This window comes from Phragmites australis, chromosome 23, assembly GCF_958298935.1.
Source record: "Phragmites australis chromosome 23, lpPhrAust1.1, whole genome shotgun sequence".
Classification (NCBI taxonomy): Eukaryota; Viridiplantae; Streptophyta; class Magnoliopsida; order Poales; family Poaceae; genus Phragmites; species Phragmites australis.
In genome coordinates, this window is record NC_084943.1 from 16,820,288 (window position 1) to 16,831,694 (window position 11,407).

Genomic DNA, 11,407 nt, shown 5'->3' on the forward strand with positions numbered 1-11,407 from the left:
GAGATCAGCGAGTGGCTAAACGAATCGAAGTGGAAATAGCTCCAGTAAGAAGAAATGTCCACACGATAACAGACCCTTCGATGGGTCGCGAAGCAAGTTGCAACCAGCCAAAGATAGGAAAAGCGGCGAAAGCTGCACCAGAAGGAGTGACCAGAATAGTACAGCTGAATCAGGAAAAAGAAGATAAAAAGGTCACTATAGGAGCGGAGGCTCCGGCAGAGGATCAGCAACAACTTGTAATGTTCCTCTGCGACAACGATGATGTCTTCGCTTGGTCTCCTAGAGACCTGCAAGGAGTAAGTCGGAAAATCATTCAGCACAACCTAAATGTGGACCCCAAAGCGAAGCCAAGGAAGCAAAAGCTTAGGAAAGCTTCAGGAGAAAGAGAACAAGCAGCGAAGGCTGAAGTGGAAAAACTGCTCCATGCCGGAGTCATACGCGAAGTAATGCACTCAGAGTGGCTGGCCAACCCAGTGTTAGTAAGGAAAAGCAATGAAAAATGGAGAATGTGCATCGACTTCACAAACTTAAACAAAGCTTGCCCTAAGGATGACTTCCCATTGCCTAGAATTGATCAGCTGGTAGACTCTGCGGCTGGCTGTGAGATGCTAAGCTTCCTAGATGCTTATGCTGGGTACCATCAAATATGGATGGAGAAGGAAGACGAGGACAAAACGAGTTTCAGGACCTCCTTCGGCACATACTGCTTCATGAGGTTGCCCTTCGAACTCCGAAACGTTGGTGCCACCTTCACCAGATTGGTGCAGACAGTATTAAAACCACATCTAGGACGAAATGTCTTGGCCTATGTTGATGAAATAGTGGTCAAAAGTACCAAAAGGAGCCAACACCTCGAAGACCTGCGGGAAACCTTCGACAATCTGCGAAGAGCAGGCTTAAAGCTAAACCCAGAAAAATGCGTCTTCGGAGTACAATCCGGAAGACTACTAGGGTTTTTGGTGTCGAAGAGAGGCATCGAAGTGGATCCCCAGAAGATACAAGCAATTTTAGATATGAAACCCCCACATAACAGAAAGCAAGCTCAACGCTTGGCAGGAAGGTTAGCGGCACTGAACAGGTTCATTGCAAAATCTGCAGAGCGAAGTTTACCATTTTTCAAAGTGTTAAAAAGCTCCGGCCCTTTCAAATGGGATGCAAAGCAGCAAGCAGCCTTCGATGAGTTAAAAAGCTACTTCGTCTGTATGCTTTTCTGGTCAGAAAAGCATACAGGCAAGGCTTCTATTGGCCGACGGCTGTAAACGATGCAGATCAACTGGTCCGAAGTTGCCAACAGTGTCAATTCTGGGTGAAGGGGTCAAACAGATCGACGACAATGACACAACTCATTCCGCCGATTTGGCCACTAAGGCGGTGGGGAATCGACATTGTTGGACAGCTGCCGCCAGCTCCAGGAAATTTGCGGTATGCGGTGGTGGCAGTAGAGTACTTCTCAAAATGGGTGGAGGCAATGCCACTCGTGAGCATAACATCAAGAAACATACAGAAATTCCTATGGCGGAATATTGTATGCCGCTTCGGAGTCCCAAGCGAAGTAACCGTGGACAATGGCACTCAGTTCGATAGTGCGGGTTTCAGGGATTTCTGCAATGGTCTGGGGATAAAAGTAATTTTTGCATTAGTATACCACCCACAATCTAATGGGGCAGTGGAGAGAGCGAATGGCATCATCTTCGCTGGTGTCGCGAAGTGTCTTCAAGGATTGCCAAAAGGGAAGTGGGTCGAAGAATTGCCCAAGGTACTATGGTCATTAAGAACAACGGTTGCAAGACCAACCGGGTACACGCCATTTCACCTCCTCTTCGGCGAAGAGTCCATGACCCCAGAGGAATGCAAAACCAAATCATTTAGAGTCGGGAATGAACTAGAGCAATGTGAAGAATTATCATCGAAGGATGCCCTTGAAGAAGTAAGATTGCAAGCCGCAGAAAATCTGGCCAATTATCAACAAGAGACAAGAAAATGGAGAGATAGGAATATATCCAAAAAAAAACCTTCGCCCCTGGAGATCTGGTGCTGCGAAGGTTCGGTACAACAACATCGATGCGAAAACTTCAGAGTAAATGGGATGGCCCCTTCCTAGTAAAAAGATCATTGAGACCTGGCTCATATCATCTAGCTAATATGGAAGGTGAGGAGCTTCCGCACACCTGGAATGCAAACAATCTTTGTAAGTTCTACGCCTGAAAGCCGGCGACTAAGTCCGAGACTCCAATGTAATTTTTCTTTCGCAATATTTCTTGTAATCACATTGTAAGGGTATTGCACACTTTTCCTCACAGGGGGACCCCTTCGTCAGGGGGTGAGGTTTTTAACGAGGCAGGAACCTATGTAAACATTGATATAGTAGTACCCCCAGAAAATATTGTTTGTCTCGAGTACTAGTAGTTTATCGTCGAAGTGCGCCAACCTAGGGGTGGATTGGCGCACCAATCGACGACGCGAGGACGGTGCAAAGTGTAAAAAAAAGATGTACACTTTCGACCTTTAAAAAAGTAGTAATATAAAAAAGAGAGAGAGAGAGAACGAGAGTAAAAAACCACCCAGGGGCTAAGAGTGCCTACCCCCGCACCAAAGGAAAAACAAACCTTCGGAAGAAAGAACCGAAGTGTCGTTTGACCTACGAAAAGGCGGCGCACTTCGAGTAAAAGTCGGGGGCTAAGAGTGCCTGCCCCCGCACTGAAGGAAAATCCTTCGGAAGAAAAAACGAAGTGTCGCTTGACCTACGAAAAGGCGGCGCACTTCGCGAAAAAGTCGGGGGCTAAGAGTGCCTGCCCCCGCACCAAAGGAAAAACAAACCTTCGGAAGAAAAAACCGAAGTGTCGTTTGACCTACGAAAAGGCGGTGCACTTCGATAAAAGTCGGGGGCTAAGAGTGCCTTCCCCCGCATCGAAGGAAAAAAAATCCTTCGTAAGAAAAAATGAAGTGTCGCTTGACCTACGAAAAGGCGGTGCACTTCGCGAAAAAGTCAAGGCCTAAGAGTGCCTGCCCTCGCACCGAAGGAAAAACAAACCTTCGGAAGAAAAAACCGAAGTGTCGTTTGACCTACGAAAAGGCGGCGCACTTTGAGTAAAAGCCGGGGGCTAAGAGTGCTTGCCCCCGCACCGAAGGAAAATCAAACCTTCGGAAAAAAAACAAAGTGTCGCTTGACCTGCGAAGCGGCAGCGCACTTCGGACGGAAATCGGGGACTGAAAACGCTCGCCATCGCACCGAAGAAAAATTAAACCTTCAAAGGATAAGTCGAAGTGTCGTCCAACCTAAAAAAAGGGGGAGGGCGAACTAAACGATTAAGACAGTCGTTCGGCCAACGACATAAATCTCTACAGGCCGAAGTTACCTGCGACTAAAAATCGGGGGGACGGCGTTTTACAAAACAATATAACAACACAAGTACTGTGCAAACGCAGGAAACTGCGGCAAAAATCGGGGGAACGGCATCGCTCGGTACGTCGAGTCCGAAGCCCCTCCCTACCATAAGATTTGGAATGTCTCAAATCGCAAACAACGCTTCGGGCGCCATGTCGCTGAAGTGTAAAAAGAGAACAAGTCGTAATGCAAAACCAATTTATCCTGCATGGTCATCAACATCTAGATCAACAAAATCCTTATACCAATGGATGAAAGCAAATTGAAAAGCAACGCCTTCGCTGGCGTGAAAATGCGTCGTTGGGGCCGGGGGGGCCCAACATGAGTCGAATATGATGGGGATACCCGGACATCATCTTCGCCACCGTTGTGCTTTACTACTTGCGTTTGGGCAACTGGGGACCATAGATGCCTTATGCCTCTTGCTACATAGTCTGAGTGGACAGTGGTGCACCGTACAACTGTGATGAGACCAGCACTTCAGAGGCCCCTACATAGTCAAAGAATGGGTTCCCGCCAGACTGCGGCGTACCTCTGGAAACCTATGTGGTTGTATCGATGCGGATCAAACCTGTATTTATATCGTGCACAAACAACTGAGTATTTGTGGAGAATGCGTAATAAGTCAAACATTATGGAAAAAAGAGCCGTCACTTACCTGGCGTGGGAATACACACAGGCAAGGTAAAACCAGAGCCTCCTGCATGCACAGGATGCGGAGGCTGAGGAGTATCGTAGCCATGCTCAGTCCAACTAGGGTCTCCTGTGAACTGGAGACCGGCCCATCCAAAGCCTCCTACGAAGTGGGGGCCGGTCCATCTAGATCCTCCTGTGAACTAGGGGTGGCCCATCCAGAGCCTCCTATGAACTGCGAGACGGCCCATCCAGAGCCTCCTGCCTGCACAATTAGTCAAATCGACACCATATGGACCGTTATGCATTCAACCATTTGTGTAGAAAATTATAAGTTTTCATCAAGTTCAGTCGCCTTGAAAACAGTATATGTACCAAGGTTTCTGACCTTCAGAATTTCAAGCATGCGGACTTGGTTGCAATAAGAAGCATCATATGTACCCCACTGTTTCTACAAGGCTTTCTGTTTTACACGCCAATCCTTTTGATAAGTAATCTCATATTTGAACTGTCGTAATATTGATCGTTAGGTGAACGAGCATTCCATGTTCCGCTTCTGAATAATCTCAATGAATAATTCATTTGTAACTAGTGCAGCAGTGAGGTTGCGATGCTTTCGACTAATATTTTCCAGCATATAATTGTGTTGAACCACTCTTGAGGCTACCCAGTGGGTCAAATGCTTCGGCTTATATGCATGAACATAAAAGCCGCAGCCGTACACCCCTAAATTTATTTTTGCCAAACGGTTTGGCGAAAATTTCATTGACGCCACAGCCGTACACCCCTAAACTACTGTCGGCGCCACGTCACCTTTTTTCGCCATACGGTATGGCGAAAATAGTATTTTCACCGTACGGAGGGCAAAAACAAGTTTTCGCCAAACCGTTGGGTTAACATGTATTATTTATGTAGTTTCCTTATTTTCAGTATTGTTTCTTTAATATCTGTAAAAAAAATATAATATTAAAAAAATCGTCCAGCAAAAACCTACAAACTGACATGGACGAGTTCTCCTTCTAAATGGAACAATATTCATATTAGTATATATTAAATATTTCATTCATTTTTATATAATTGACAATTTTAACTCCACGTAGACCAAGGCGATCGTAGTTCAAATAAAAATGACCAAAGTGCCCCTAGATAATATCTTGAGCACACGCAACAAGGTAAAGTTACGAGGAATATGGTTTAGTCACTAGGTGTATTCAGGGAAAGTATGAAAAACTACTAATCGAAAAGTAAGAAGTGAAGAATATTTGCTAAAAAGATTAAGTGTTGATTTCACAAATTATTCTGACATAATATCTACAAAATTACAACCTTTTGGGGCCATTCATAAACTTCAACTTTAAAGTGTCAAAAGGCCATAGGTCTGTGGTAACAAGTGTTAGTAGCAGGTGTTGTCACAGAGCGTCAAGGAAGTTGTAATTCTGTGAAATATAAATGCAAAGTTGTAGCTTCATGGATATTATGTTAACATAGTTTGTATTTTTTTTTAAAAAAAATAAAAATTTAGTGGTCAAAATTGGCAGTTGTTCAAAAAGCGAAGGGTGTGAGCAACACAGCCTGTTTGGCTTGGACACGGATCCTCTGCATTAATGACGATTAATGCAGAGAATTACTGTTTGCACAGTAATACGAGTCTGCTGCTACAGTCCTCTGCATTAATTAATACTGTTTAGTGATGATACTGTAGATACAGTATTGGATTATACTGTGTCGAGGATACATACTGTAGCACACCGGTACTGTAGCAGTTGATCTCGTCCATCATCTCCAAATCAACGGATGTGGAGTGTTCCTAATGCACTCCACTGTAGCTCTCTGCAGTTGCCGCTGGCAACTGCAGAGGATCTGTGTCCGTTTGGCTTAGCTTAGAAATTCTTGTAGCTGGAGCCACAATCAGTTTAAAGTTTTTGGTTGAGACATTTTATTTTTATTTTTTAAACTAAAAAGATATTTAAATCATTTTATTTTATCCTATAAATTCTAAATCCAGAATCCACGTTGTTGCCTTCGCCGGCCAAGGAGGCTCTCGCACTGTTCCGGCTCATGCTCCGGCGAGGCGGTCCTCGCCCGAACGCTTTCGCGGTGAGCTCCGTGGTCAGGTGCTGCTCGGGGCTACGAGCCATCCGGGAAGGGGTCCAGCTGCACGCATTCTTGGGGAAGGCCGGGCTCAGACGCTCTGCACATGTGGGTGCAGCATTGGCTGACATGTATGGGAATCTTGGTTGATACGGTATAAGGTGGGCTTCAATTATTTGCCAACCAAAACTTTGGCTTCAACAATTTATCACTAAAAATTGTGTCCACATTGATTCTTTGCTATTTTTCCCTAAATAATTATTTTTTATTTTCGTTTATCCTTTTGGGCCATGTCAAATGACCATTGTACCCCTTATGTATCTTTTCTCTACCACCAGACGGTCTCCCAGACCAGATCGAGACCGAGATGTCCTCCTCCCAGACCACTTTTCGTTAAGAGTGTATGTGTTGAAGCTTTGATTTCAGTATGTGGGTACTCTCCAGATGCATGTGGGTTCAATTTTCAGAAACTAACTTTACAATAGAAATTGGTTCAATATGTAGACATAACAGGTAAGACTATGCTTGTACTATTATAAATTGCAACCATGTGCAATTTCCATCTCTTTACATCTCTCCAATCAACAATGAACACAATACAAATCACACATGTATACAAATCTCACTCCAATCACTTTACAATGCACTCTGGTTTTAATGGAATAAATTCAGCTGTGAGTATATTGCCTTCAGGGTATCATTTTAACTCTCCGGCTGAAGCTGTTCTAATCAGAGGTTGAAGGGTTCTGCCCGAGCAAGCTGGTCATGATCCTAAGCACAACAAGTAGAATTCAAGAAGGCATGCTAATTTAATCCAATGCTCATCATTTAATTTTTCTACCGTTAAATCCATGTAAGCTGAACAGGATCCTCACCTTCGCCCCTCGGCCACCAAAAGGCGGTGGGCAGGGTCCGGGCAGATATATGTTGCCACCGTCGTTCGTCCTCGTCCTCGACAGACTACCGGCAGCCAGCCTCCTCTTGCGTAGGACGTCGGCCACTCCCTCGCTGGCCGCACTCCCGCGTCCCGAAATCCCCATGGCCGCCGGCCGCCCGTGGATCCGAGCCGCCAAAAGGTGGAGCCGGCGGGACCCAGGTCAGAGGAATCTTGCACGCGATGTCCCAGGCAGCTCCGGTTTTCGAGGGCGTTGAGCTCCACCGTCTGTGAGCTTGAACTCGCAGCGCGTCGACACCCTCTCCAAGCCCACCGCCGACGCAAGCTCTCTGGCCGCCTCCCTCCGCCTTCTTTCTTCTGTTGCGGTGAAGCAATCCCTCAGACTGGTCTAGGAGGAGGACATCTTGGTCTCGGTCTGGTTTGGCAAACCATCTGGTGGTGGAGAGAAGATAGATAAGGGGCAAAATAGTCATTTGACATGGCCGGAATGGAAAAATAAAAATAAAAAACAATTATTAGGGCAAAATGGCAAAGAATCAATGTGGACACAATTTTTTGGTAAATTGTTGAAGTCAAAGTTTTTGATGGCAAATAATCGAAGCCTATCTTTCACGGTGTCAAATAGTCGATTTTCTAGCCTCATCTGGGATATGAGAAGGGTGTTCAATGAAAGAAAAATTTACAGTGGTCCAAAATTAATACGAGCTATATATTTTTAAGTCTAACGATACATATTAGTCAGGATACTACTTATTTCTCACTGATAGTATATATAGTATATGTGAGTAATATGATAGTATTAGGGTTATATTAGAAAGAAAAATACGTGATATGAAAGTAATTAACTACAGTTTTATGTCTCTAAATAGAGTAATATTTCATTGCCGTTCTAAACTAATCTGCATCCGGCCTGAGAGTTCATTTGCTACCCATTGGCTAGGGTTAGCGATCCGGCGTTTGCGGCGGTGCTGGCGGCGACACGCGCGGCGGGGTGAAGGGAGGCGGTTGTGGCGCCCTTACCTCGGCGTCGTTTCCTCTAACCCCGGGTGGCGCCCTAACGCACGGTGGGGGCAAGGCACGTGGCAAGCGACGGGGCCGAGGCGTGCAGCGGGGTGAAGGGGAGCAGTACCAAGCGTGTGGCCCTATGGGAAGCAGCGCCGCCACCTCCACTTTGTGCGACGGCCGATGGGAAGCGGGTCCGTGTAACACTCGGAATAATTGTTGTCTTTGGTTTTTATTCCTTCAAGTCGTAGTGAAATGAAGAAAGAAAGGAAAAAATCAAAAGAAATAAAAGAAAAAAAATTAGTTTAGGGGTTGTCTGGACCGCCCATGGGCTGGCCCTAAAGCCCAGCCGCCCCTCCCATATACCCCATAAAACCCTAGGCAGCCCCTCCTCCCCAAACAGCCCCCTTCCCACCCCCTCTCCACCCTTGGCTGCCCCCCCCCCTTGCTGCAGGATGCCTGTTGGGCGTCCCCCCCTCTCCACCTTGCTGCTGTAAAGAAATGACAAAGAAGAAAGAAGAAAGAAGGGGAAGGGAAGAAGAAGGAAGAAGAAAGGGGAAAGAAAGAGAGGGATTTGACCCCGTGCTGCCCTAAGTTTTGGAGGAGATCAAGGTGAGATGAAATCCATATTTTCCCTTGCAAATAGATGATTTGTAATGGTTTTTATACTTGGGGAATAGAAGATTTGTGGGGAGAAATCTCATTGGATTATGATCCTCCGGTTTCAGAATTCTAGTTTTTTGCAGCTGTTCAGGTCTCTATTTGGGCATGTTCGAGTCCGAAATAAATTATCCAACTATAAGGTTTTTCGTAGGGTTCTTGCTGATCTATCCACTATCCAAAATTCAGAATTTTTTGCCAAGCAGTTTAGTAGATATGAATTTTTGCATTCGGCTATCAGATTCTGGTGAGATTCTGGACAGTAATAGATCTATTCAGTTTTTGGGTATCTTAGATGTTGAACCAGTTTTTCAGAATAACTAGGAAGATGTAGAGGATTCGTTAAGCTGTCCAATGGTGTGTAGTATGAAATGTTTCGTTGGATATAGCTCCGGTTATGCTGTTCTGAATTTTCTGCAATCGATCATTGACAGATTTCAGTATCGAATGTTCAGAGCTTGATTAGGCCATGATAATGATGTTTTATGTAGATCAAAGTTATACCAAAGTTGAAGCTTATGTTGTGATACACATGTCCACAAAGTTTTAGATTTTTTAGGATCTTTTTTGTGGTAGATATAAAAATATGAAGCTTGTTGCCTGAAATTTCAGATAGATTCTGAAGTCTGTTTTTAGTTGCAATTTAGGCCACCTTAATGGCAGTATAAAAATAAATCCAAATCAGGCACATAGATTCGTGAAGAGCCTAGATTATTTGTAAAAGTGTGCCGTAACCATATAGCTTATGATTCCAGGTGTTCAGTATTTGGTCCTTCATGAAATACTTTGAAACATATTGCCTATGAAGCATACTATGCTCCGCATACGCAGCTACGATGTGTGTACAAGGTTTGTGGAGTAATTGTTGCTTCTGGCAAGTACAAATGCATGTCTCACTCCTAAGTATGCACTCTTGCACATACCGCTCACGTCTTCCACCCCTCTGACCCTTATCCTGGCACAGGACATTTAACCTGTGCTCCGCAATCCCCTCTTGATTAGCGTGATGCATGTGGGCCTTCTTCGTGGCCTTCTCCATATACTCACATAGCATCCGTCCATAAAGCATATGATTATCCTCCATTACATTTTAGCAGCTACGTACCGATCAATAAAGTACTTACAAATCCCATGCAAAATGTCTTCTACAATTTCAACAAGTGGGAGGGACCTCATTCTTTGCATGACCCAGTTATAAACCTCAGTAAGATTTGTTGTCATTACTCCATACCTTGCCCCACCACTGTCGTACAGCAAAGCTCATTTTTCATTTGGCTCGTTACGTATCCATTGTGAAAAGCTCATAATAGCTGACCCTGACCTCCTTATTATCTGCGGAGTATCTGTTGGGAGAGGTCCAAGAGCTATCGGTTCATCACCAGTGGGTGCAGCCTCCGCTGTCTGTTTCAGAGTTAGTTCGTCCAGACTTGCTCATAGGGCATTGAAGTTCTGTTGCTGGTTTTGACTGCATAACTTTTTGAGAAGCTTCATTAACTCTTTGTTTTTGAACTGTCTGTAGAAGTTCGCACCCATATGGCGCATGCACCACCTGCTCTTTAGGTCGGGGCACTGTGCTGCTACACCCCGTCGAACACTACCATGTTGCATATCCAGCAAAGCCTGCAACAATCCTACATGTCTATCATGAATCATACACACATCTGACCGGTCAAGAACAATAGCATGTTTCACCCGCTCAAGAAATCAATACCAGCTGTCCCCATTCTCACTCTCCACGAAAGCAAACCCTAGTGGAAGGACTTGTTGTTACCGTCGACCCCAATTGCAGACAATATATGTCCTTTGTACTTCCCAGTCAGGAATGTCCCATCCAAGCAAATGATGGGTCGATAGTACCGAAATGCTTTGATGGTTGCAGCGAATGCAAAGAAAGCACGCTGCAATACTTGTTTTCCGCTGTACTCCGCATCAGTGGAGGGGTAATGCTTGATATCATAGTAATTGCATGGGTTCCTTCCATATATTGTGGTTAATTGACGAGGTAGATTGTGATATGAATCTTCATATGTTCCGAACCTCATCTCAATAGCCTTCTGTTTCGCCCTCCATGCCTTCGCATAGTTTATTGTGAACTGACATCCTTGCTCAATAGCACGGATTATTGATCGTGGCTCATACCTTAGGTTATCCACAATCTCCCTATACATAACATTAGCAATAAAGGCAGATGACAGGTTCCGATGGGCAAACTCTATTTCCTCAATGTGACAATTATGTTCCTCGACTATTGAGCACTGCCGGTAGTCTACCCATTTCCCTCTGAATGCGTGCACCCGCCAAGGACATTGAGGCACCAAACACTTCACATCATACTCCCTTTTACTGGATTTAACAACCTTAAACTGCCTCCGAAGACACAGCGACCAGAATTTAACTGCATCAATAATAGTCTCCTTTGTAGGGTATATAGCACCCTGAGACACCTCGTTCTCATGGTATTACCACGGTGTCCGATCAGCCTCGCTAACCACCAGCTTTGAAAATTCATGATCTCTCTACTATGCAGGCACTGGAGCATTACCCTCCTCATCAGATGAATCCCCATCGGTAACGGCTTCCTCCAGCTCTTGATCCTCCAACTTCATCTCTTCAATTATGCTAGGGATATGCTCCCCCTCATCGGCTACACCCATCAGTTGCATCTCAGGAATATCCCCAACATCTGCTGTCGGTGGATGAACACCGCAAGCGGGGTTCCTGAGGAACCCCCTTTGAGATTC

General features: G+C 45.1%; 1 long non-coding RNA gene across 1 annotated transcript; it reads right to left on the minus strand.

Moving 5' to 3' along the window:
* Positions 1–6,569: 6,569 nt before the first annotated feature.
* On the minus strand, positions 6,570–7,420 carry LOC133906412 (uncharacterized). Its single transcript, XR_009907770.1, has 2 exons — positions 6,985–7,420; positions 6,570–6,880 (listed from the first exon to the last, which is right to left on the minus strand). It is a non-coding gene; the product is annotated as an uncharacterized LOC133906412 (long non-coding RNA).
* Between the last annotated feature and the right edge of the window lie 3,987 nt (positions 7,421–11,407).